Source organism: Macaca nemestrina, chromosome 5 (genome assembly GCF_043159975.1).
Source record: "Macaca nemestrina isolate mMacNem1 chromosome 5, mMacNem.hap1, whole genome shotgun sequence".
Taxonomy (NCBI): Eukaryota; Metazoa; Chordata; class Mammalia; order Primates; family Cercopithecidae; genus Macaca; species Macaca nemestrina.
Window position 1 is genome coordinate 4,327,342 of NC_092129.1, and position 26,819 is coordinate 4,354,160.

At 47.6% G+C, this 26,819-nt stretch overlaps 1 protein-coding gene and 1 long non-coding RNA gene across 2 annotated transcripts in view; one reads left to right on the forward strand and one right to left on the reverse strand.

Moving 5' to 3' along the window:
* Positions 1-4,698: 4,698 nt before the first annotated feature.
* LOC105487634 (putative T-complex protein 10A homolog) overlaps positions 4,699-26,819 on the reverse strand; it is a 128,568-nt gene continuing 106,447 nt past the window's right edge. The window contains exons 13-17 of the mRNA XM_071096217.1: positions 9,975-10,113; positions 9,708-9,808; positions 8,629-8,975; positions 6,838-7,142; positions 4,699-5,421 (exon numbers count right to left, since the gene is read on the reverse strand). The gene's annotated coding sequence lies outside the window, so the exon portion shown is untranslated. The remainder of the gene's footprint in view (positions 5,422-6,837; positions 7,143-8,628; positions 8,976-9,707; positions 9,809-9,974; positions 10,114-26,819) is intronic.
* LOC105487566 (uncharacterized) lies at positions 22,608-25,612 on the forward strand. Its single transcript, XR_011623237.1, has 3 exons — positions 22,608-23,091; positions 24,965-25,041; positions 25,480-25,612. It is a non-coding gene; the product is annotated as an uncharacterized lncRNA (long non-coding RNA).

Genomic DNA, 26,819 nt, shown 5'->3' on the forward strand with positions numbered 1-26,819 from the left:
CAGACGTCTAGCTCTTTCTCTCTTTGCCGTGGATCTCCCCTTTAGGGCAAGATTTTGGAACCAGACTCCAACAATGTGAAGTTCTTCATGTGACACATATGAGGCATTGAGGGCCCAGGAAGTTTAAGTTCATAGGCTCAGAGGGCTGCGCAGCATCTGTCTGCTTAGGAGGAAGCTGAGCTGGCCTTGAACCAACCAGAACTTGATGAAGGGAGATGAGTCCCTTTCTTGGAAGACAGCGATTTCTAATCATGGCAGCACAGTCTAAATTTCATCTTTAAATCTTTGAAAGACACCAACTCATATTCCCAAAAAGTTAGCTTAAAATTACAGTTGCCTGTATTACTAGCATATTTATAATCTGGATCCATTGGCTCTGGTTCTCTGACCTGCCTGGGGTGCAGCCGGGAGATTTTAGCCACAGAACGTGGCGTCATCTACCACTTGTAGCCACGGTGTCTCAACTTGCATTTTCTTCCCTAAACCTTGGTTTGGGATCCAGTGCTAAGAGTTACCCTCAAAAACAAAACAAAACAAAAAAAAAACAAAAAAAAAGACAAGAGGTGTTTGGAATAGTCTTAGAAGCCAACTACATCTAAATTTGGTTACTTGATTCTCTTTGGGTTGTTACTTTCATTAAGGTGGACACTATGAACTGTGGGACAAGAAGGGCGCCTTCTCCTGAGGGTTCCAAAGAGCTTGCTGTTTCCCGAATGCTCATAACCTGTTTAAAACGTGAATCTTGGGGTTCTAAGTGGGGGCTCCCTGACTGTAAGCACATCTGTGTTGGTCCTCAGCAGTAGAGGAATATTCATAATGTGAGTTGTTTAATATAAAACCAATTAACAAACCCTGGGACCAGCTGCTTTTTATCACTTTCTTTAAATCCAAAGAAAAGCTTTTTAAAAAAAGGAAAAAAAAACCCACCTCTGTGGATGGGAGTGGAATATCCCTGGGGCCTTGTTCACAGGACATCCGTAACCTTAACCGTGCTGTTGAAAGGAGCAGGCCGGCCCCCAGGAAGGTGAGCGCCTGTGTTCCGGGGGTGTTTATCTGACACTTTCCTTGTTGGAGGGAATCCCTCTCTCAATGACATCATCTGTTTGTCTGGGAGAGACCGGACTTCATTCCCCTCAGGCTCTTCCAGGTGCAGGGCCCTGCAGGCTGAGGAGGTGACTTCCCAGGCTGTGTTTCATAGCCCTTGTCATTGCCCTCCCTGAAGCCACAGCTGAGCAGGCGCCCACGCCAAGCACAGGCCGTGCTGTGCCTCTCTGCATACGGCATCATCTCCAGGACTAAGGAGGGACGAGCAGAGCTTGTCTTTGGGAAGATGGTTCTCTCGGCACTCACTGTGTGCCTCGCACTGAGCCAGGTGCCGTGGAGCTTACAAAGTTAAACAAAATCCTTCCTGCCTCAAGGACCCCAGTCTGGAATCCTCTTGGGAACCGCATGCTTCTGCCCGCGTGCAGTCCCCACATACCCTGGCCGGCCAGAGCCTCGGCTGCTGCTGACCCTGTTTCTGTCCTTGCTCCGTCTGCCCACTTGGCCTCAGCCTGTGGAGGGTTTTCCTGGGTCTGTGTGGCTGGCCACCTGGGGGGAGCCCCAAAAGGCCACTGCGTTTAAATCACAGGCAAAAGGCTGCTTCTCCTGCGGTCCCTCACTGGGGGGCTGTGCCTGCCTATGGGGGCCACCGGGCCTTCAGCAGCCTGCAGGGACCCCCGACGTGTGCCAGTGCCGGCTGCTGAGTTAATGCTGAGGGTGGGGCCTTCCCACTGGGTGTCTCCCCTTTCTAAAGGGTGAGGGCGTGAAGCTGTGGGGTGGAGACTGCAACAAGCTCAGGTTGCCCAGAGTGGATGCTCATCTTCCTGCAGTGGGGTGCATAGGGCCTCGCCCCCAGCCTTCCAGGCTCTGGTGTTGCCTCGGACACGGCTCCTCTGTGTGCTGTGGCCTGGCTTGCATGGGCAGAAGGGGCTGGAATGACCTGGCTCTTCAGTGCTGGTGGGGCCATTCCTCCCCCACATCCTCTCTCCTGTGCTTTGAAATGTCAGAGACGGGGAGGGGAGGAGGAAAGGAAAGGCTGGCACTCAGCTGGCCTGCTTCTGGGCTAGGGGGAGGCTACATGAGAGGGGCTTGAGGGGACAGTGTAAAGCCCTGGAGGGGACAAGGGGATCGCCCGCCATGCAGGGGCCTTTCTGGGCATGGTGGGAAGGAGGCAGGCACGTGGGGAGGAGCCTGCCATGCTCAGGAGGTGAAGGGGGTCCTTGGTGGAGGGGGCTGAGGATGTACCGGATGCTCCGGAGGGTCCCTTGTAGGACCGTCAGCCCTTCCAGGTATGGTCACTACCCAGCCATCTCTAGCTGTTCTCATCCAGGTATCTCAAAATATGACCACACAGCAAATAGGACAGAAACATTAACTTGCCTTTACTTATAGGTATCGATCAGACTGTGTGAGTCAGCCTGGGCTGCCAAAACAAGTACCGCAGATGGACGGCTTACACCACAGACCTGTCCCGCAGGGCTGGAGGCTGGAAGTCGCAAGCCTGGCAAACCAGACAGGGCCCCCCGGAAGGCTTCATTCAACAGAACCACCTCTGCAAAACCCCTGTCTCCAAACACTGCCATATCCTGAGGAACTGGGGGCTAGGACTTCACTCTGTGAATCTGGGGAGACAGGATTCAGCCTGTGGCACAGACTTAGGTCATTTCTCCCCAGACCTGAAGGCAACCACCTGAGGGGTCTTTAACATTCCTCCAGGGCTCATTTAATAGACATTAGACCTTTCTTTTAGGCACAGGTAGGAGTCCCTTGATGTGGAAGCTGTGCTTAGGGAACAGACTTTGCTCTTCAAGTCTCCGCATGGGAAGGAAACTCCCACCCAGCAGTGATTTTGCTGACTCTGCTGCAGTGATCTGAAAATTTGGAGGTAAAAATCACTTCTCTGCTAAGGTGCCGTACACATATCGGATGACATTCCCTAAGGGAAAGGAGGAGTGTCTTTACCCGTGTGATTGTTACCTGAGTTTGCTGTTGCTTTTGGAGGCTGGTAGACAGCCACAACCCACCTCAGGCGAGCTTCCTCGGGGCTGTGTTCCCCTTGCCTGCAGAGTGAGGGGAGGGGCTGAGACTCCTCCCAGGGCCGGGGTCTCCTGGGTTCTGCTTCACACGGGGATGATGACTGTCCCCTGCTGGGCATGCCACTGACTTGCCACTGACTTGCTGTCATCCACAATGTGAAACCACTCTGTGTCTTTTTTCTTTTTTCTTTTTTTTTAGTTTCTGATTTTGGGGAGAAAATGGGGCAGTGTGAAAGCCGTTGTGCTCTTTTCATGAACAGGGTCACTGTGGGGCCCAGGGCAGAGCTCTCACTCCGCTCTCTCCTCCGCAGCTCTCTACGGCGTTCTGTTTGAGAAGAGCAAGGAAGCTGCCTTCGCCAATGACCGCCTATGGGAGGCCCTGGGATACGTCATTGCCTTTGGGTACAGCACATTTTTGTGTGTGCGAGTCAAGCTCTACATTCTGCTGGGGGTCCTGAGCCTGACCGTGGTGGCATATGGGCTTGTGGAGTGTGTGGAATCCAAGAACGCGATCAGACCCCACGCTGCAGGACAGGCGAACCAAGCAGAAGATGAAGAAATACGAACAAAAATGTGAGAGCAGCGAGGTCCGAGGAGGATGAACTCAGAAAGCACCAGCCAGAAAGTTTTCTTAGAAGATGCCTCAGGACATGGAGCGGCGCCTCATCACCATCTCAGTACAATTTGGCCATTGTGAAGATATCATATTATTTCACTCTTTATGTATTTTTTTCTATTCTAACAAATTTTTAGTCCACCATCTTATCAACAGAGATGAAGTGTATACATGAATGTATCAGTTAATTTGATTTTAGATACAAAAGATAAAGGTCACAGCCGATTAGAATTTGCCTGAAATCATAGATTCACCCTAGTTTTATTGCTGTAGTTGTTTTTAAGAATTGGGAGACGGCTTAAAACAATGTAGACTAACCCCACAATTTTACAAATGGGCAAACTTTTAAACTTCTAACTCTACTTGGATTAAAACCTCCTGACAAGTCAGCTGACTCAACCCCACAGAGTCAGGGGGTGACAAAGTCAGACTGGGGCTCAGGATTCTTGAAACGTGTGGGGTCTGCGTTTCTAAATAAAGGAAGTTATTTAACGGACTCTCCTCCTGCCCAAGTACTGTTGTGCTAAATACTCACGCGGACACACACACACGCTTCATCGCATCAGTGCTTTAGCGTGCTGTGGACTTCGTAGACTTTTGAGAGCATTTCACACAGAGATGCTACATGTGCCTGTTCATGTGGAAAATGGTACCGGCAGTGGGTTGGGCGATATTTGCCCGTCTCAGTCACCTTCTGGTCCCTTGACACCTGGTCTCCTCTCTCCCTTGTTCCTCCTAGCAGTGCCACCGCCCGCCCATCTCCAAGGCTTCTTTCTTGTCCAATATGCTCGGGTCCTCTGACCCTCCCCAGCCCTTCCCAGCCCCCTCCCTCCCCAGCACCCTCTCCAGCACCCCTCCTCAGTGGCCCCCTTCAGTCCTCCACCCACATATCTCCCTCCCAGGTCCTCCCCCGGCACCCTCAGCCACCTCCCTGCCCCTCTCATACCCTCCCCTCACTCCCCAGCCCTTCCTGGCCTCTCCCTGGCCTTTCCCCAGCCTCCCCAGCCCTCCCCAGCCTGTGTGCCTAGAGCTTCATTTCTCTTTTGTTCCTTTAATCCTAAGCTGCTTCCTTCCCCTTAAGCTGCTTCCTTCCCCTTCCTCTTCCTCTTCCTCCCTTTCCTCTTTGGTTCACACCGCGACTTCTTCTAGACCTTCTGGGTCCTGTGTGTGGCTCTCCCACCTGCATGTTGTTCGTTTATTGTTTCTACGAGCGTCCCCTCCTCCTGGAACTTCAGTTTTCCAGCGTCTAGTACACAGCACTAGCAGGTGCTTCATATGTGCGGAAGGAAATGGGCCTCTCTGTGAAATTCCAAATGCTTCCTTCACTCACCCTCATTCATTAGGACGCTGGCCGCCTCTGGCCGTGGGAGGGGAAGTCAATGCCTCCTGGCCCTTTCTCCTTCCAGTCAGTGTCAGCCAGGTGCCCAGATGGGCAACGATCAAAGGCAGAGAAAGTGCAGCTGCCACAAGCTAATGTTTCCTGGCCTCTCGAGCTGCCCCACATGGAGCTGCACATTTTCTCTTACCTGTTAGAATTCCCCCGGTAGCCCAGTGTCTCTGACCATCAGCAGCCACCTTCTTGTCACCCAGGCTCACGTGCTCTTCATGTGGGACATGCCACCCTCTCCCTTGCTTGACTGATCAGGGAGCAGGTTCTGCCGTTCCTCCTCTCGGTTGCTTCCTGGTTCACTGGCCTCCCTGCAGGGCTCGTCCTCGCCTCCTTCCAGGCTATCAAGAGAGGGATTTTGCTAAACACAGGACACTTCACCCTCCAGCATCCGTCTAAAGAGCACAAACTTACCTCCTGGCCGGGACAGTCCAGGCCTCCGTGAGTTAATCCCAGCTACCTCTCTAGCCTTCTGTCCATTTCACTAGACTTTTCTATCCAATGTCTCTTTAAATACCGAGGTCCTTCCCTTGTGGGCCCTTAGCTCATGCTGCTCCTGTGTCTCTATCCAAACCATGTTTACCCTCCCAGACCCACTGGAATGCTGTTAACTCTTTGCAGGTTTCAACCATCTTCCTAAAGCTAGGCCTCTGCGCTCTCTAATCCCTGCCCTGCTTTGCCCTCCCCTTTCCCCCCATGTGCCACTGGCTGCCTGGCACCATCCCTAGCTGTGGGATCCATGGCCATCTTGCCCAGCACCATTACTGTTTGTGGGATCGATGACAGTCTTTGCATCTCCCACAACACAGAGCTCCAGTCATGTCAAAAGGAGTTGAGACTGGCTAGGGTATTTGTGTAGAGGGCCTTCACTGAGGGCGAGGTGACATATCACATCCCCTCCACTTGGAGGTTTAGGATTTTGTAAATTGATGATGGGCACTCCTGGTGCTCCTCAGGATAAGTCCTATTTGGAACTGGTCTTTGGTTTCTCAGTCTGCTCAGAGCATTTTGAACCCTGTAAACCCTAAGTCAGTAGGAACTCCTTAAACTTTCGGGGGTAGTGAGGCCTTTGTAGAATGTCTTGGAGACAATGAACTAGGCCTGCTCATGAGGTGTGTGGGGCACTAAGGAGTGAGCCCTGGGCCACAGGCTGAAGGCAAGGACCCAGAGCTGAGAGGAGTTGGAGAGTGCGTGTGCACGTGTCCAAACCAGTCCCAGGGTTCAGGGCCCAGAGGCAGAGGGGAGTGTGAGAAGCAGGCTTGATTATTATTGTAATTGTTTTAAAGGGAGGCTGGGAGGAGCCCTCATCGATCTTCAACCCTGGACGTTTCCTAGTGCTTGGGTGGCTTGCTACTAGACGTTGGAGTGAGCTGCAGGGTGGAATGACCTGGCTTAAAAGAGGGCGGGAGTGGTCAGTGCTGTTGTGGGAGATACTCAGTCTCTGAGACTGGATTTCAATGCTGGGAATCCCCTGGCCCATTGGTATTTTTCTGACACACTGTGGCAGACACTCAAACATGAGGAGCATGTAGAGAGGCCCCATCTTGAACTCCTGGCTCAAAGACCAACCTTACCCCAGTGACAGGGAGCAAGGATCTATTTCCATTTCAGAAGTGAGGTGGAGCAGGGCAGCCTCTCCAAGTACTCTGGGGACAGAGCACTTGCTACTTTAGAAGAGTCCACTTGAGGTGGCAAGATCATCAGAATTCTGCTCAGAGACTGGGCCATGATCGGATTCTGCTGCTATCAATGCTTACAGGAAAGTGCCAGGCTCTGTGTGACAGGAGCCCAAGCCTCCTCTGAGTCACTGGAGGGGTTCAGTCGAGCTCGATGGAGGGTCTGGTTGTTGGGAGTCCATGAGGAGCGGCTGGCTGGAGCTACACAGATGTCGTCAACATACAGCACTTCCCCACTGCTGTGCACCTGACCAGTGACTTGTCTGGACATCCAGGCTCTCCCTGAAGGTGGCCGGTGGCATTGGGGACTTTTCTGATTTCTTCATCCTTTGCGTTTTGGAACTTATGAAGCATTTGTGGATGTGCCTAAGTGCCCTGGTGAGAGCCTAGAGAAAGACAGCAAACCAGATTCCGATCTCTTCCTGGTCCCGGGGGGAAAGATGTATGGCTGGGTCCCTGGGTCATATCAGTATTGCCAGCCCAGCACGTACTTAGTTGGAAAGTTGCACAGTAATGGGCCTTCAAAGCAAATTTTTGGTTTTTGGGGTCTCCAGATAGCATTTATTTCAATCAGATCACCTAAACACCACAGAAAAAAAAAGTTTCTCTCTCCAGTTTTCGCATGACTGCTAGTGCGTCCAGGTCACTTTGATCACAAAACTTCTAACCAGTCTCTAGGTTAAGGGTCCAATTTGTGAAACTCTTAATAGGAGCCTCCCTTTCCATTGTGTCAAAGCAAATTAGTTATCCTCGCTCTTTTTCAGTATTCAGTGTGTAAAATGGGAATATTCCTACTTCACAATAATTAAAACTGTGTGTATCATAAAATGCTATCAAGAGCTATACAATGGAGCAATAAGAACGGTCATTCCCTAGACCAAGCTTAAAATGCAGTGCTTTTTAGTCAATCCCTAAACGCAATGAGCTCTTCTAAGCTTTCATAACATGTCATTCATCAGTCTTAAGTCTCCATGGCCCAGCTCCCAGGACTCAGAGACAAATATGCACTGTTTTTACTTGATCAGAGATTTAATGAAGGCAAGATTTTTAAAAATATAATGTATGCCACAATATATTATACAGAATTTTCTAAAATCCAAAAATTTATCTATAAGAAAGCCCTTAAATACAGAAATTAAAAAGTTAAGAGCATACAATGAAGAGAGAGGGAGGGTGCCGCTGACCCACACCTGTTTCCCGTCTGCGGTTACTATCGCATTCTAAGATTAGAGCTTGCTGAGCTTCCTGGCAGCCATGGCAGAAAAATAAATGCAAATTATCAAATAGTCAGTTTTGATAAAAAGAGGCCTGCCAGCATCAGCAAAGAGATTTGTTTTCTAGGTGCCAAAATGTAAGGGGATTTTCATGTGGGTCCCCAGCCAAAAAGCATGGAGAGAGTGTAGTGGACACTCTTCTCTGATGGGTTGTTATGGCTGATTGTGATTGTGATCTTTGATAACAGCAGTGCTCCCATTGGAACGTGATTCTCTGAACGTGTGTGAGCGAGGTCTGCTAATGAGACCAGGAGTGTGCACCCTCCTGAGATGAGAGCCTTCCATGCCTGGGCTCGGGGCCTCTGTAGCACCCACCGAGCCTGGGTCTGTTTAGTCAGTGAGGCAGAGCAATCGCTACCTTACCCCAGTGAAAGCCATGACACCGAGATAGGTAACCCACAGGAGAGCTCCAGCGCACTGAGGTGTCTGGCCTTTGTAAAGGTACTTGAGTCTGTTCCAGCTTCACAGTCAAATAAGGAACAGACATTACTTTCTCTTCCCAAGTTCATTTCCAGGCCCAAGTCAAAACTGCCTGAGTCCCCGGGATCCCACTCCAGTCCCTCCAGAATGTTCTTTCTCTCAGAAGTTCCCGACCCACCTTCTCCTAGGGTCCCCAGGGCAGATCACACCCGCTGAAAGAAGGTCTGAGTCTGGGGCAAGAATCAGGAAGCTTTGTCTTCCTTCCTCCTTCTTCCTTTCCTCCCATGGGGTCAGCGCCCTGGAAGGGGCAGGAAATCCAGAAGGAAGCGCGTGTGTGGTGGGAATGGCGCTTGAGAGAGCTGCAGGTGCCACAGGGCCAGCCACACTCCTTCTCCGAGACCGCCTGCCCAGGCCCCTGCTCGGCCAGACCAGCACACAAAGGAGCAGTGGCCGGGGACGTGGTGCCCTGGTGGACAGGGGCTGACACCGTGGCCTCAAGGAACGTGCATGCGCAGAGAACAGTCTCTATGGGGAAAGACAGACGCCTCCGTGGGATTCCCCTGGTGACTGTAAAGCCCCGATCCTACCCACGTTGCAAATGTCCCATTCCCTGCTCCCTCCGGCCTGTGCCTGATTCACCATCCTTGTCCGGAGAGCATCCGTCTGACTCCCAACGCAAGGGTCCCTCCCTGAGTCCCTGACTCCCTCCCTTTCCTCAGTCCTCTGACTCCCAACGCGACGGTTCCTCCCTGAGTCCCTGACTCCCTCCCTTTCCTTAGTCCTCTGACTCCCAATGCAAGGGTCCCTCCCTGAGTCCCTGACTCCCTCCCTTTTCCTTAGTCCTCTGACTCCCAACGCAAGGGTCCCTCCCTGAGTCCCTGACTCCCTCCCTTTCCTTAGTCCTCTGACTCCCAATGCGACGGTCCCTCCCTGAGTCCCTGACTCCCTCCCTTTCCTTAGTCATTCTGTTTGCAAAAATAAGACAAAACAAAAATCTACAGAGGCGTTCCACCAGTCTGCTTTGGAAGGTAACGTCTCACACCAGGAACGCAAAGCAAGTTATTTATCTCCCATGACGCCTCCGTCTGCCTGTCCTGATGCGTGTGGGCAACAGGAAGCCTCCTTCCTCAGGGAATGCTTCTTTCCCGCCCACTGCTGGCAGTGCGGGCTTTGCTTCATCTCCAGCCATGGCCCTACAAGGCCACCGATGACAGGGTGGGCCTTTGAAAATACGACCCTGCAACCCAGAGGGTTTACCTGTTCAACTTGGAAGTGTGCCCGTGGGCACCAGTGTGTTTGTGGGCACATCCGATGAGCTGCACAGTCCACACACTCCGCTCCAAGGAGAGCACAGCGGCCTTGAAGAGAAGCAGATTTGAGAACATCACATTCAGTACTTAGCCATGGATCTCACTTGGCCTCCAAGCAGGGAAGAAAGCCCCACTCACCATCCCTGTCCCTCCTTCCCAGGCCTTCCCGCCAGGCCAGCCCCCTTGGAGGGCCCTCCCCTCACTCCTCCCTCACCTGCCCAGTCCTGCAGAAGGCAATTGTGATTTCTGTTCTTGCAGCAACCTTTCCTGAGACCTCATCTATCTGTTCAACTTCCATCCTTAACCCCGACAAATTCCAAGCAGGTCTCATTCTCATCACACAAGAAAATTATCTAATAAGCAAATTAGGATATTTATTCATTCATCCAAGAAGTATGTACTTAATATCAAACATTTGCTAAGTGCCACACATTGACATAGATATAGTCAATGAAGCAGGCATTAAACAGCAATGTTTTGTTCTCAGTAAGTTTCTATTCTACAGAAAAAATGTAAAATCAGTTTGTGGGTGGCCAGAGGCAGGAAGAGCAATGGAATAGGGCGAGGGTGTGAGGACAGGCATGGCGCAGCTGTGTGCAGGGCGGAAACGCCGCTTCCTCTGACAAGCTGGTGGGAGAGGCTGGAGCGCCCAGCAGGAAAGCCAGGGAGGTAAAGCAGAGCTGGAGTCAGAGAGGAGGCCCACGGAGGGGCCCAGATTGCACAGGGCCCAGCACCAAGGTAAGGCCCTTAAGCTTTATTCTGAGCCACATGGGAACCCATATTCGTTTCCCAGGATGTCATAATAAAGCACCACACAGTTGGGTGGCAAAAACAGCAGGAATTCATTCATTTTCCCACAGTTTAGAGGTCAGAAGTCTATCAAGATGGCAGTAGGGCCAGGCCTTTCTGAAACCCTTAGGGAGCATCCGTGTTGGTTCTGCAGCTTCCGGAGCTGCGAGCCATCCCCAGTGTTCCTTGGCCTGTAGATGGACCCCTCCAATCTCTGCCGCCATCTCCACGCGGCCTCTTCCCCGTGTGTCTGTGACTTTGCTCAGCCTCCTCCTCTCTGTGTCTCTGTGCCTAGTTCCTCTAAGAACAGGAACTTCATGTCACTGGTGTCCACAGAAGGACTCCAGTCGTATTGGATTAACCACATCTGCAACAACCCCATTTCCAAAGGTCACACCCCGAGGTTCTGGGAAGACATGAATTTTGGGGGACACTGTTGAGCCCAGTACAGAACCCACTAGAAGGCCTTAATCAGAGGAGTGGCATGAAGTGACTTCTTTATAAAAAGATCATTCTAGCTACAAGACGGAGAAGACACCATCAGCCCAGGAGTAAGACAAAAAGGCTGAGTTAAGAAGCTGTCAAATCACCCCAGCAAGAAATAACATCAGCTCACACCAAGGTGGTCATGGTGGCAGGGGAGGTGCTGAGAAGTGGTCAGATTTTGGATGTTCTTTAAAGGTAAAGTCTAGGGGGACGCCAGTGTAGAGAGAGACAGCCAAGGAAAGCTCCAGGCCTTTGCCCTAACAAAGACCTGGAAGAACGAGGAAGTCGTTTACTCAGACTGAGGAAGCCTGGGAGAGGAACAGGTTTGTGGGGTAAAGAAATCAAGGTTTGGGGCTGGGAAAGTTAATTTCTGCATGTGAGCAGCCAGTCAGGTAGTTTTACTGAGGGGCAGTTAGATCCATAGGACTGGAATCTATTGGAGATTCCATCTGGAGAGATAGGAAACTGGAAGTCAAGAGACCAGCTGTGATGAGTGAGGATGGAGGAGAGCAAAGCGTGGACATCAGAATCCTCCGTCCTTCCCGTCTTTAGAGGTCAGGAAGACGGGGAGGAGCCAGAAACACAACCAGTGAGGTAAATGAAGACCTAAGAGTTCGTGCCAGCCCAGGGCCCAGATAGAGGTGATCCCAGAAAGACTGACTTGGCGACAGCATCAGTTGCTGCTGGCGTGTCTGCTTAGACGTGAACTGAGGGTGAATCATGGGTCTAGCAGGGATCATGTCACTGGCATCCACGGCCAGAGCAGCTCAATGGAGTTTTTGGGGATGAAGACCTGAATCGAGTGGCCTAAAGAGACCAGAGAAAAAGTGCAGCTGGTGAGGGTGCCCAGCCCCTCCTGGAGGGTTTCCCAGAAAGGAGGCAGCAGCTGGAGTGCAATGTGGAGGTCCTGACCCAGGGAGAGATTTGGGGATTGGGAAGGACCGGGCATTACACTAATTGTAGTTCAAATTACTTACATGATATTGACGAGGAACGCTAGAATATTCATGCAGGTTAGTGGCTTGTTTGGGTCACACAGCTGGCTAGTGGAAGACACGGGACTGGAATCTGTTTCATAACTGCTGGCCAAGATACTTTTCTACTAATACGCTAGTTAGTAGTAATAACTCCAAATGCTCTTCACCTGCCATGCGTGCACTTCAGTTTTGAAACTTGTTATTGAATTATAACACTGATACAGAAAATGCACAATTATACCGCCCCTTATCCTTCAGGGACACAGTCCAAGACCCTCAGTAAAATGCCTGAAACCACAGAAAGTACCAAACCCTGCATGCACTATGACATTTCTCAGGCATGCACGCCTATGACAAACTTTAGTTTAAAAACTAAGCAGGATAGATCCGGCAAGATGGCCGAATAGGAACAGCTCTGGTCTGCAGCTCCCAGTGAGACCAACGGAGAAGGTGGGCGATTTCCGCATTTCCAACTTAGGTACCCTGTTCATCTCACTGCGGCTGGTTAGGCAGTGGATGTAGCCCACAGAGGGCGAGCAGAAACACGGTGGGGTATCACGTCACCTGGGAAGTGCAAGGAGTGGGGGGCCTCCCTTTCCCAGCCAAGGGAAGCCATGAGGCACTGTGCTGCTGGCCCAGATACTATGCTTCTCTCATGACTTTTGTAATCTGCAGGCCAGGAGACTCCCTCGTGTGTCTATACCACCAGAGCCCTGGGTTCCAAGCACAAAAATGGGCAGCTGTTCAGGCAGACACTGGGCTAGCTGCAGAAGGTTTTTTTTTCATACCCCAGTGGTGACTGGAACCACAGTGAGATAGAACTGCTCACTCCCCTGGAAAGGGGGCCAAAGCCAGGGAGCCAAGTAGTCTCGCTCAGCAGGTCCCACCCCCACAGCAAGCTGAGAAGCACTGGCTTGAAATTCTCGCTGCCAGCACAGCAATCTGAAGTCGACCTGGGGCACTGGAGCTTGGTGGGGGGAGGGGCATCCGCCATTACTGAGGCTTCAGTAGGTGGTTTTTCCCCTCACAGTACTAAGGACTGGGCAAAACTCAACACAGTGTGGCAAAGAGGCTGTGGCCAGACTGCCTCTCTAGGTTCCTCTTCACTGGGCAGGGCATCTCTGAAAGAAAGGCAGCAGTCCCAGTCAGGGCTTTATAGATAAAACTCCCATTTCCCTGGGACAGAGCAACTGGAAGAAGAGGTGGCTATGGGCATGGCTTCAGCGGACTTAAACATTCCTGCCTGCTGGCTCAGAAGAAATCAGCGGATCCTGACAAGGAGGTTCTCAAAGCACAGTGTTCAAGCTCTGCTAAGGGACAGACTGCCTCCTCAAGTGGGTTCCTGACCCTCATGCCTCCTGGCTGGGAGAGACCTCCCAACAGTGGTTGACAAACACCTCATGCAGGAGAGCTCTGGCTGGCATCAGGCCGGTGCCCCTCTGGGATGAAGCTTCCAGAGGAAGGATCAGGCAGCAATCTTTGCTGTTCTGCAGCCTCTGCTGCTGATACCCAGGCAAAGAGAGACTGGAGTGGGCCTCTAGCAAACTGCAGCAGACCTGCAGAAGAGGAGCCTGACTGTTAGAAGAAAAACTAACAAACATAAAATGCAACAACACCACCAACAGAAAAACCCCATCCAAAAGTCATGAGCCTCAAAGATCAAAGGTAGATAAATCCACAAAGATGAGGGAAAAAAACAGAACAAAAATGTCAACAATTCCAAAATCCAGAATGCCTCTCTTCTTCTCCCAATGGTCACACCTCCTCTTCAGCAAGGGCACAAAATTGGACAGAGAATGAGTCTGATGAATTGACAGAAGTAGGCTTCAGTAGGTGGGTAATAACAAACTCCTCTGAGCTAAAGGATCATGTTCTATCCCAATGCAAGGAAACCAAGAACCTTCACAAAAGGTTATAGGAACTGCTAATTAAAATAACCAGGTTAGAGAGGAACATAAATGACCTGATGGAGCTGAAAAACACAGCACAAGAACTTCGTGAAGCATACACAAGTATCAATAGCTGAATTGATCAAGCAGAAGAAAGGATATCAGAGATCGAAGATAAACTTAATAAAATAAGGCCAGAAGATAAGATTAGAGAAAATAATGAAAAGGAACAAACAAAGCCCCAAGAAATATCAGACTATGTGAAAAGATCAAACCTACAACTAATTGGGGTCCCTGAAAGTGATGGGGAAAATGGAACCAAGTTGGAAAACATACTTCAAGATATTATCCAGGAGAACTTCCCCAACCTAACAAGAAAGGCCAACATTCACATTCAGAAAATACTAAAAACACAACTAAGATACTCCTCGAGAAGAGCAACAACAAAACACACTATTGTCAGATTCTCCAAATTTCAAACAAAGGAAAAACTGTTAAAGGCAGCCAGAGAAAAAAGTCAGGTTATATGCGAAGGGAAGCTCATCAGACTAACAGTGGATGTCTCTGCAGAAACCATACAACCCAGAAAAGAGTGGGGGCCAATATTCAACATTCTTAAAGAAAAGCATTTTCAATCCAGAATTTCATATCCCGCCAAACTAAGTTTCACAATGAACAAAATCCTTTACACACAAGCAAATGCTGAGGGATTTTGTCACCACTAGGCCTGTCTTACAAGAGCTCCTGAAGGAAGCACTAAATATAAAAAGAAAAAAACCATTAGCAGCCACTGCAGAAAGCACACCAAAATATAAAGACCAACGACACCATGAAGAAATTGCATCAACTAGTGTGCAAAATAACCAACTAGCAGCATGATGACAGGATCAAATTCACACATAACAATATTAACCTTAAATGTAAATGGGCTAAATGCCCCAATTAAAAGACACAGACTGGCAAATTGGATACAGTGTGCTGTATTTAGGAGACACATCTCGCATGCAAAGACATGTGAGATAATAAAGGGATGGAGAAATATTTACCAAGCCAATGGAAAGCAAAAAAAGCAGGGTTGCAATCCTGGTCTCTGATAAAACAGACTTTAAACTAACAAAGATCAAAAAAGACAAAGAAGGGCATTACATAATGGTAAAAGGATCAATGCAATAAGGTAAAGGAATCAATGCAACAAGAAGAACTGACTATCATAAATATATATGCACCCAATACGGGGCACCCAGATTCATAAAACAAGTTCTTAGAGAAATACAAAGAGACATAGACTCCCGAACAATAATAGTGGGAAACTTTAACACCTCATTGTCAACATCAGGCAGATCAACGAGACAGAAAATTAACAAGGATATTCAGGACTTGAACTCAGCTCTGAATGAAGCAGACTTAATAGACATCTATAGAACTCTCCACCCCAAATCAACAGAATATACATTCTTCTCAGCACCACATAGCACTTATTCTAAAATCGACTGCATAATTGGAAGTAAAATACTCTTTAGCAAATGCAAAAGAACTGAAATTATAGCAAACAGCCTCTCAGACTACAGTGCAATCAAATTAGAACTCAGGATTAAGAAACTCACTCAAAATCTCACAACTACATGGAAATCGAACAACGTGCTCCTAAATGACTACTGGGTAAATAATGAAATTAAGGCAGAAATAACAAAGTTCTTTGAAACAAATGAGAACAAAGAGACAATGTACCAGAATCTCTGGGACACAGAGATTCTGAGAAAAACGTATAATACTAAATGCCCACATCAGAAAGCAAGAAGGATCTAAAATTGACACTCTAACATCACAATTAAAAGAACTAGAGAAGCAAGAGCAAAAAAATTCAAAACCTAGCAGGAGACAAGAAATAACTGAGATTAGAGCAGAAGTGCAGGGGAGAGAGAGACAAGAAAAACCCTTCAAAAAATCAATGAATCCAAGAGCTGGTTTTTTGAAATGATTAACAAAATAGACAGACCACTAGCCAGACTGGGAAAGAAGAAAAGAGAGACGAATGAAATAGACACAATAAAAAATGTTAAAGGGGATATCACTACTGATCCCACAGAAATACAAACTACCATTAGATAATATTATAAACACCTCTACACAAATGAACTAGAAAATCTAGAAGAAATGGATAAATTCCTAGACACATACGTTCTCCCAAGGCTAAACCAGGAAGAATTTGAATCTATAAATAGTGAATAAAAAGTTCTGAAAATGAGGCAGTAATTAATAGTCTAACAACCAAAAAAAGCCCAGGACTAGACAGACTCACTGCCAAATTCTACCAGAGGTACAAAGAGGAACTGGTACCATTCCTTCTGAAACTATTCCAAACAATAAAAAAAAAAGAGGGACTTCTCCCTAACTCATTTTATTAGGCCAGCATCATCCTGATTCCAAACGCTGGCAGAGACACAACAAAAAAAGAAAATGTCAGGCCAATATCCCTAATGAACATCGATGCAAAAATCCTCAGTAAAATACTGAGCAAACCAAATCCAGTAGCATATCAAAAACTTATTCACCATGATCAAGTGAGCTTGCTGGGAAACAAGGCTGGTTTAATATATGCAAATCAATAAACATAATCCATCACATAAACAGAACCAATGACAAAAACCACATGATTATCTCAATAGATGCAGAAAAGACCTTTGGTGAAATTCAACACCCCTTCATGCTCAAAACTCTTAATAAAATAGGTAGTGATGGAACATGTCTCAAAATAATAAGAGCTATTTATAACAAAGCCATAGCCAATATCATAGTGAATGGGCCAAAGCTGGAAGCATTCCCTTTGAAAACTGGCACAAGATAATGATGCCCTCTCTCACCACTCTTATTCAACATAGTATTGGAAGTTCTGGCTAGAGCAATCAGGCAAGAGAAATAAATAAAGCGTATTCAAATAGGAAGAGAGGAAGTTGAATTGTCTCTGTTTGCAGATGACATGATTATATATTTAGAAAACCCCACTGTCTCAGCCCGAAAACTTCTTAAGCTGATAAACAACTTCAGCAAAGCCTCAGGATACAAAACCAATGTGTAAAAGTCACAAGCATTCCTACACACCAATTATAGACAAGCAGAGAGCCAAATCACAAGTGAACTCCCATTCAAAATTGCTATGAAGAAAATAAGACACCTAGGAATACAACTTACAAGGGATGTGAAGGACCTCTTCAAGGAGAACTACAAACCACTGTTCAAAGAAATAAGAGAGGACACAAATAAATGGAAAAAAATTCCATGCTTATGGACAGGAAAAATCAATATCGTGAAAATGGTCATACTGCACAAAGTAATTTATAGGTTCAAGGCTATTCCCATCAAGCTACCATTGACTTTCTTCACAGAACTAAAAACAACTACTTTAAATTTCACATGGAACGAAAAAAGAGCCCGTATGGCCAAGACGATCCTAAGCAAAAAGAACAAAGCGGGAGGCATCACGCTACCTGACGTCAAACTATACTACAAGGCTACAGTAACCAAAACAGCATGATACTGGTACCAAAACAGATAAAGAGACCAATGGAACAGAACAGAGGCCTCAGAAATAACACCACACATCTATAACCATCTGATCTTTGACACACCTGCCAAAAACAAGCAATGTGGAAAGGATTCTCTATCTAATAAATGGTGCTGGGAAAACTGGCTAGCCATATGCAGAAAACAGAAACTGGACCCCTTCCTTACACTATATACAAAACTTAACTCAAGATGAATTAAAGACTTAAATGTAAAACCCAAAAGAATAAAAACCCTAGAAGGAAACCTAGGCAATACCATTCAGGACATAGGCATGGGCAAAGACTTTATGATGAAAACACCAAAAGCAATTGCAACAAAAGCCAGAATTGACAAATGGGATCTAATCAAACTGAAGAGCTTCTGCTCAGCAAAAGAAGTGAACAGGCAAATTTACAGAATACTGGAAAATTTTTGCAATCTATCCATCTGACAAAGGTCTAATATTAAGTATCTACAAGGAACATAAACAAATTTACGAGAAAAAAACAACCCCATCAGAAAGTGGGTGAAGGATATGAACAGACACTTCTCAAAAGAAGACATTTATGCGGTCAAGAAACATGAAGAAAAGCTCATCATCACTGGTCATTAGAGAAATGAAAATCAAAACCACAATGAGATATTTCATTTAGCATTGCCAGTTAGAATGGTGATCATTAAAATGTCTGGAAACAACGGATGCTGGCAAGGATGCAGATAAATAGGAACACTTTTACACTATTGGTGAGAGTGTAAATTAATTCAACCACTGTGGAAGACAGTGTAGAGATTCCTTAAGATCTAGAACCAGAAATATCATTTGACCCAGCAATGGGTTACTGGGTATATACCCACAAAATTATAAATTATTCTACTGTAAAGGCACAGGCACACATGCACACAAAGGCCCATCACCAAGCCTTTCTATGTCTGATAACCTGGAATTGCATGGAGGACTCAAGCCAAAGATGGGAGAGTGGCCCCATGCATGCCTCTGTCCCAGGACCAGCCCCTTCCAAAGAGCACAGGGACTGGGGTCACTAGGAGCAGTGCTATGCATTGGGACCCCTGGGGGCACCTGGTAGTTAGTCCTTAATGTTTATTGCAGCACTATTTACAATAGCAAAGACTTGGGACCAACCCAAATGTCCATCAATTATAGACTGGATAAAGAAAATGTGGCATATATACACCATGGAATACTATGCAGCCATAAAAAAGAATGAGTTAATGTCCTTTGCGGGGACATGAATGAAGTTGGAAACTGCAGGAAGAGAGAGATCAGACTGTTACTATGACTATGTAGAAAAGGAAGACATAAGGTACTCCATTTTGATCTGTACCCTGAATAGTTGTTTTGCCTTGAGAGGCTGTTAATCTGTAACTTTAACCCCAAACTTGTGCTCACAGAAACATGTGTTGTATGGAATCAAGGTTTAAGGGATCTAGGGTTGTGCGGGATGTGCTTTGTTAACAATATGTTTACAGGCAGTATGCTTGGTAAAAGTCATTGCCATTTTCCATTCTAGATTAACCAGGGGCACAATGCACTGCAGAGAGCCACAGGGACCTCTGTCCAGGAAAGCCGGGTATTGTCCAAGGTTTCTCCCCACTGAGACAGCCTGAGATATGACCTCATGGGCCCGACACCCGGGAAGGGTCTGTGCTGAGGAGGATTAGTAAAAGAGGAAAGCCTCTTGCGGTTGAGATAAGAGGAAGGCCTCTATCTCCTGCATGCCCCTGGGAACGAACGTCTCCGTATAAAACCCGATTGTACATTCGTTCTATTCTGAGGTAGGAGAAAACCACCCTGTGGCTGGAGGCGAGATATGCTGGCGACAATGTTGCTCTGTTATTCTTTACTACCCTGAGATGTTTGGGTGGAGAGAAGCATAAATTTGGCCTACGTGCACATCCAGGAATAGTACCTCCCCTTGAACTTATTTGTGACACAGTTTCCTTTGCTCATGTTTTTTTTGTTTTTTTGGTTTTTTTTTTTTTGCTGACCTTCTCCCTATTATCATCCTGCTCTCCTACTGCATTCCTGTTGCTGAGATAGTGAAAATAGTAATCAATAAAAACTTAGGGAATTCAGAGACTGGTGCTGGTGCAGGTCCTCTGTATGCTGAGTGCCGGTCTCCTGGGCCCACTGTTGTTTCTCTATACTTTGTCTCTGTGTCTTATTTCTTTTCTCAGTCTCTCATCCCACCTGACAAGATATACTCACAGGTGTGGAGGAGCAGGCCACCCCTTCAGAAACCATCATCCTTAGCAAACTAACACAGGAACAGAAAACCAAATACTGCATGTTCTCACTCATAAGTAGGAGCTGAACAATGTGAACACATGGACACAGGGAGGGGAACATCACACGCTAGGGCCTGACTGGGAGTAGGGGGAAAGGGGAGGGAGAGCATTAGAACACATACCTAATGCATGCGGGGCTTAAAACCTAGATGACGGGTTGATGGGTACAGCAAACCACCATGGCACATGTATAGCTATGTAACAAACCTGCATGTTCAGTACATATATCCCAGAACTTAAAGTAAAATAAAAAATAAATAATAAAAAATTTAAAAACTAGGCACAGTAAGAGGTTAACAATAAAACTAATAATAAAATGGAACAATTATAACATACTGTGAGAAGAGTTAAGTGACTGTGGTCTCTCTCAGCCTTATCATATCTTATTGTGCTGCACTCACCTATATTCAGACCACAGAAAGCAAAACCATGAATTAGGGGGGCACTACTGTGCACATGTAGAGGATTGAAGCATTTTACACAGAACACACTTATGTAACCAGCACCCAGACCGAGTCATAGAACACCAGGGTTACCAGCCGAGACCCTGGGGACCCCTCGCCACCACTTCCCCCAAGGCAACAGCTTCCAAAACGGGAGGCTTGGTTTATGCACTTAATTCAATGTATCTCTGTCTTGATTAACATTTATTATGAAAGTATCATGTTCATTATAGTCCTTCAAACAGTACTGAAGTAAAGATGGTAATAAAAGTCCCTTCTCAGTTAATATTTACTGTCTCCCCCAGTGAATCAGGTACTGTGCTCCTTGTAGGGTTCTTGGGGAATGCTAACTGGAAAAAAGTCTAGGGTTCGGCCACCGGGTTGGGAAGATCTTTGGGAGGCACAGAAGACCCCCCGAGTTCCCTTAGTCTTTCTCTCTCAGTGGTTTTTCTTCCATCAACCACCTGGGACGCAAGTCTTGGTGCTCAGTTGAAGGATAGAATAGGGGTGTCATAAAATGGAGAAAATTCTTCATATTGGTACAGAGTTTTCTTGCACTTTGCCAAAATTATAGATGTAAACATCATAATAAATCTATCCTCCTCTTGATCCCATCAGGAAGGCATGTAAAATAAGTGTGTCCTGGTGCCAAGAGTGGGAAGCTGGGGAGAGATTTATGCCATAATAGTGGGCATTTGTGAGGTCCACATAACAGAACATAGTCCCCAAGCACATTGACTGCAGCACGAAGCCAGGGCGGGAGGAGATGCTGGACCAACACTGTGGTGGGATCCAGGGCTCCTCTGGGTTAGGTCTCTGACGTCAAAATCCAAAATCTGTGTGGTCAGTCACCAGGAGGTGCAAAGCCCATCTCCAAGCCTTTCCATGTCTGGTAACCAGGAGTCTCATGGAGAACTGAAGCCAAGGAGAGAACTGAGCCCCATGTGAAATCAGGGAAATAATCAAAGGGAACGACAAATGGTTTGGGGAAATGTGTTTGCTCCTAGTGCTCACTTTAGGAAAAATCACATTTTTATAAAAAATGCACACTGCATATCTTTCTTGCCGCAGTGCCCTTAGCAGTCTCCTCTTGTCTAGATAGCTTTGCCCTTCTTCTGCCAGATTCCCAAGCAGAGAGTTACCATGAAGTCTCGGAGGTGCAGGTACAACATCTCCAGTGGAAGGGACAGACGAAACATGGCTGAGTAAATGCAGGATTTACAAATCCACACACCAGTGATCTGAGCCCAGGGGCTCTTGCTTGTGCCAGGACTGCCTTTCCTGGGAGTGCAGGAAGCCCAGATAAAATAACCCCACCCGGCCGGGCGCGGTGGCTCACGCCTGTAATCCCAGCACTTTGGGAGGCTGAGATGGGTGGATCACGAGGTCAGGAGATCGAGAACATCCTGGCTAACACTGTGAAACTCCGTCTCTACTAAAAATACAAAAAAACTAGCCGGGCGTGGTGGCGGGCGCCTGTAGTCCCAGCTACTCGGGAGGCTGAGGCAGGAGAATGGTGTGAACCCAGGGGGCAGAGCTTGCAGTGAGTGGAGATCGAGCCACTGCACTCCAGCCTCGGCGACAGAGTGAGACTCCATCTCCAAAAAATAAAAATAAAAAACTAACCCCAGCCACCCACCTTTCCTCACATGATGCTCAGGAAGACAGTCCTGGTAGAAGAACCTCATTTCACTTCATTTTTAGAAAATTTACCCTTACGTGGTAAACAATATGGAAAACAATAAATAATTAACCTTTCATGAACATGTCAAATGGAAAAAGAAAAATGCCTTTCAGATTATGTATTATGAATTACTTTTTTTCTTTTTTTTTTTTTGAGACAGGGTCTCGCTCTGTCACCCAGGCTGGAGTGCAGTGGCCTGATCTCGGCTCACTGCAAGCTCCACCTCCCGGGTTCACGCTATTCTCCTGCCTCAGCCTCCCGAGTAGCTGGGACCACAGGCACCCGCCACCACGTCCAGCTAATTTTTTGTATTTTTAGTAGAGACGGAGTTTCGCAGTGCTAGCCAGGATGGTCTCGATCCCCTGACCTCGTGATCCCTTCGCCTTTGCGGATGAGGAAATTAGCCATGTTTCCCTGTGCTTGACAGAACTTGGGCAACCTCTTCAGTGGCTTGTTGTGCAGTTTTATAGAGTTACGTGAAGCAACTGATTGTTTCTGGAAGATGACGGCGATGCCTGTAATTGAATAGATGGCAATAAAACATTCGAATGTCATCCACAGAGGCAGCCACTTGCCAGAGCTGACACAGCCTGAGGGTAGAGTCTACAACTCTGAGATGCGGGGAAGGCCTCTCCAGTTCCTGTAGTGCTGAACTGCAGGGGTGGCAGGCACATGGTGGGAGCTGGAAGGAGGGGTCCAACTGGGATCTCTGGTGCAAATCTGGCTTAAACAAAAAGATACACATTCATTTTGGAAACTCAACTGTTTTTTGTAGAAATAAAATATTTTAAGATTCTATGTGGGTAAAGTGACAGGAGACCCCAGGAAGAACAGGCGCCTCCCCACCAGGCAGCCCACCAGGCCTGCCCCCTGTGCATTGCCCTGTGAGGCCTCAGGCATGGGGACTGGCAAAAGGCCTGCTGGGGCGGAGAAAGAACGCTGAAGCTTGGAGGAAGGAAGGTGTGATGAAGCCTGGGTCCCTGTCCCTAAGGGGTCCTGACACTCTGGGCCCCGCCCTGAGTTCATGACTGGCCTCCCCTTTGTGAGGAGAGCAGGCCCTGCATCACCAGGCAACCAGCGCTCCCTCCAGCCTCCCGCTCATTTCAGTTGGGCGTGGCAGCTGCTACAGAGAGACCCACAGAAGCCACCCTCGGAACCAGCACCCAGTGAGAAGGCCTGACCTGTGTTCCTCCACACCAACCCAGGTGCCGGGGTAAACCCAGGAGGAGACATGCAGAATGGGAGGGTGGCCCTGAGCCTCCATCCTAAGACCAGCCCCTTCCCGAGAGCACAGGGGCCGGGGTCGCTAGGAGCGGTGAGTGTGCACTGGGACCCCCGGGGCAATTGGTAGTCAACCCTTCATACTCCCTCAAAGGAAAAGCAGTCCAGGGTTGTATGAAGTCAGGTAATTTTCAATCCAAAAAGTTCGTATGGTGTCCAGTGCCTCCTGCGGGCTGAGGTGCCAGTTATGTAAGAGGGCATGAAGTAGACCCAATTCTGAGACTGAAGTTACCAAAGGAGGGGAGTGTAAGTTAAATGCATCTCATAGTGGGTACAGGAAATTCAACTGAATTCAACCAAAACCGATTGAAGGCTGCTGTGTTCTGGGAGCTGTGACAGATGCTGGGGTTATGAGACTGATCGGGATCACCTGGGAAACACATGGCTGTAATTTAGGGCCGAGCATAATTGTTTCCATAGGGTAAGTGTGAAGTGGTGTGGACCCCCGGGGGAAAAGAGAACCCCCCAGTGGGGGAAAAGAAGGGCTCCGAGGAGGAGGGACATTCATGCTGGGCTTCCTGGGAGAGGCGGCTTCCGTCGGCAGAAACTCAGGGGCTCTGGGGGTCTTTGAGGCTGAGGAGGGTGGGCTGAAGCACTGGGCTCCTGTTGTCACACGTGAGTGGGAAGCGGGATGCGACAGGCCTAACAGTGGCCGAGGATGGGTGTAAGGCCCTGAGTGCATGCCGGCCTGTGGCCTCCACACCGCAGGCACAGGTCACGGTGAGGGAAGAGACCACACCTGCCCATCTCCCGTCTGCAAAGAGGCAAAGTCAGCTCTCCCAACTTGGGCTAGTGATGGCGTTTGCATTTCAAGCAGCTCAGTCTACCCCAGGTTTGTTGGAAAAGAGGCTACTCTGGGTGTCTCGGGGCTGAGCGTACACATGTGATCTTTGGCCTCCAGTACCTTAGAACTTTCTTAAGAAAAAGAACTTTCCTGATAATTAACAGAAAAAAATAGTGCACGGTCTCTGGTTTGATAATAAAATAATTACTCTTGGTTTCAAGCAATACAAACTTTTATTCAAAAGAATATTTATGTAAGAAGTTTTTTAAGTTGGCCAACTTAAAAAACGGGACTGTCTCGTGTGTACTTGGAGTGAGAAGCATTCTACATTCATATAAACCGTAAGCCACAGCTGTCAACTATGCATCAGGAAAGGTGACCAGCAGGATGTTGACCATTTACAGGCCAAGTGCTTGAGGGCGACTGGTCTCCACACATGGTTTCACTGACCTAGAACAATCCTGCACAAGGCCTGCAGCTACTGCGTGTTCCCACCCAATGAGGTGGAATATTTTGTATGTCTGCACCAAGCTTGTCCACCAAGCCCTCGGGTCTCATGTAACCCAGGAGAGCTTTGAATGTGACCCAACCCAAATTTGTAAACTTTCTTAAAACATCATGAGTTTATTTGCGATTTTTGTTTTTTGTTTTTTTGTTTTTAGCTCATCAGTTGCCATTAGTGTGTTTATTTTATGTGTAGCCCAAGACAATTCTTCTTCCAATGTGGCCCAGGGAAGCCAAAAGACTGGATGCCTCTGGTAGACAATGTAAATCAAAGAAATTGGCGAAGGCAAATCTCAATCATTTAAGAAGTTTAAGTGCCAAGGTTAAGGACACACCCAGGAAAAAGAACACAGAACCACAGGAAAAGTCGGTGGCTTATGCTTTTTCCCCTGAAGAGGGTCTGGGGACCTTAATAAGTAAAGGGAAAAGAGTGGGCATTGGGGAAAAGAGGAAAGGGGGGGGAAGGAAGGTCAATAAGAGGGAAGCAGTTGCAATTTTTTTTTTTTTTTTTTTTTAGACGAAGTCTGTCACCTAGGCTGGAGTGCTGTGGTGCGTATTTGCTCAAGAGACATGGAAACATGCAGGTTATGTATGGTGAGCCTCTAGGAATTCTGAGTAAGGCAGGAAGATGCTTTTGTAATTAATGTTTGAAATTCTAAAAGTATAGCTCTTATTATATAAAAACCGTACTGTTGTCTTTCTATCTTTTGCACATGTAAGCGGTAAAGAGCAGCACTGCCTATTCATTGGCCAATGTTTATTTGGTTCTCTACCTTGGGGAAAAGTGCTTTTACAGCATCTGTAAAATTAGGGCCCTAAGAAGGGCCCCTGTCCCTTACTCCAAAATATTTTCTCCTCATTTCAGTTCATTATTGGTGGAAATTCCTAGTGTTGAATCAAATAGTTTAACACTTCAGCTGGATCCCGGGTCATACAGAAAGTTGCCCTGGGGCTGTCTGTCCTTTAAGCATTGAATGTGCTAAAAAGGTTAAAATGTGAACAAAAAGCCTGGACTCATGGTTATTTTTGCAGAGTCTGTCTTGGACGGAAGAAAGCACCAAAACTAGGAGCTGTTGTCTAAGGAGGCTGCTGGTCCCTGGGAGTCATTCTTTACTACTGCATCCTGTTGTCCATCAGTCTTCTGGGGAAAGCAGTGGGCCCTGATCTAGGGATCAGGATCCCGCACTGATGGAATACATTGTTTTTGGCCGACTTCCTTGCTGTGGGACCCCGTACACTCGGGAATATCATCAAGGTATGGAAAAGGAGGGCCCTTTCTTCCTTCCTATGCCAGGAGAGTCTGTAGCCAGGGCTGAACCGGACTCAAAGAGTTCATAAATCTCCACAATTATAATAATGACTTACTAACATTTTGACTGTGGCTCCTAGAGAATCAGGTGGCTCCTGCTCATTAGAATGCTGTCTGTGCCCTGATGACATTGACGGGTGTTCTAGCCCTTGAGGAGGGAAGAGCTGTTCTGGCTTCTCAGTGACTCTCTGTTGGCTGCATGGTGGAAGATGCCATATGTGTTTCCTTGTTCTAGGTACATATGCAGTTGGGTTAAATGGTGGCTCAGTAATGAATGGTATTTTCCTTCCAGATGAGGACTCTGACCTCAGGAGTTTTTAGCGAGTGGCATTTCACAGTAACAGAGTCTGACATACACAAAGGGGACATTCACCTACATTGCCTGCTGTTGTAGGCTGTGGTGTGGCAATGACTTTTTAATCTCCAGGATCCCAGAGTTTACATTCTCTGAGCTTGGTACTGGGTGCTTCGCCAGTGATAGTGAGATTCTGGGCAGGGCTTTCCCTACCTATGGAAACAGGCACAAGGGCCTCCACTGTCTGGGCGTGCACTGCCCCCTCCCTTCCTGAACACTGGTTGGGGGAATAGCTCAGACGTGCTCTAGTTTCCTTCTGGAAGCTTCTATGTGGAGGTCTGACCGCACTCTCCTGGGATGCCCAGCTGCGGACTCTTTATGTACTAGGCCTCATTGACAAAAGAGCACTTTCAGTGTCTGCAGTTCAAAGGGCCCAACCCTCCCTCTGTGGCCCCAGCCTCGTTAAGGATCTGCTCACAGAATCCCTCCCATGGACCACACCTGAAACCCAGCCTCCCACCTCGGGAAGCTTTTGGCGGTGCAAGGTGGAGATCATGACGTTGCTGATGTAATCAGAAAGTTTCTTGGTTGTTTACATATTATTAGCAAAATTACACTTTTACCACTTCAGAGACTATCATGACTCAACAGTGTGACTTCCCCGTGAGGCTGAAAACCCTCACTGAGGCCCTGAAAACCCAAATACAGTTTGTCAACATTTTTGAGAGAATGTTAAATGACTTCTTTTCAGATAAAGTATGTAGGCCC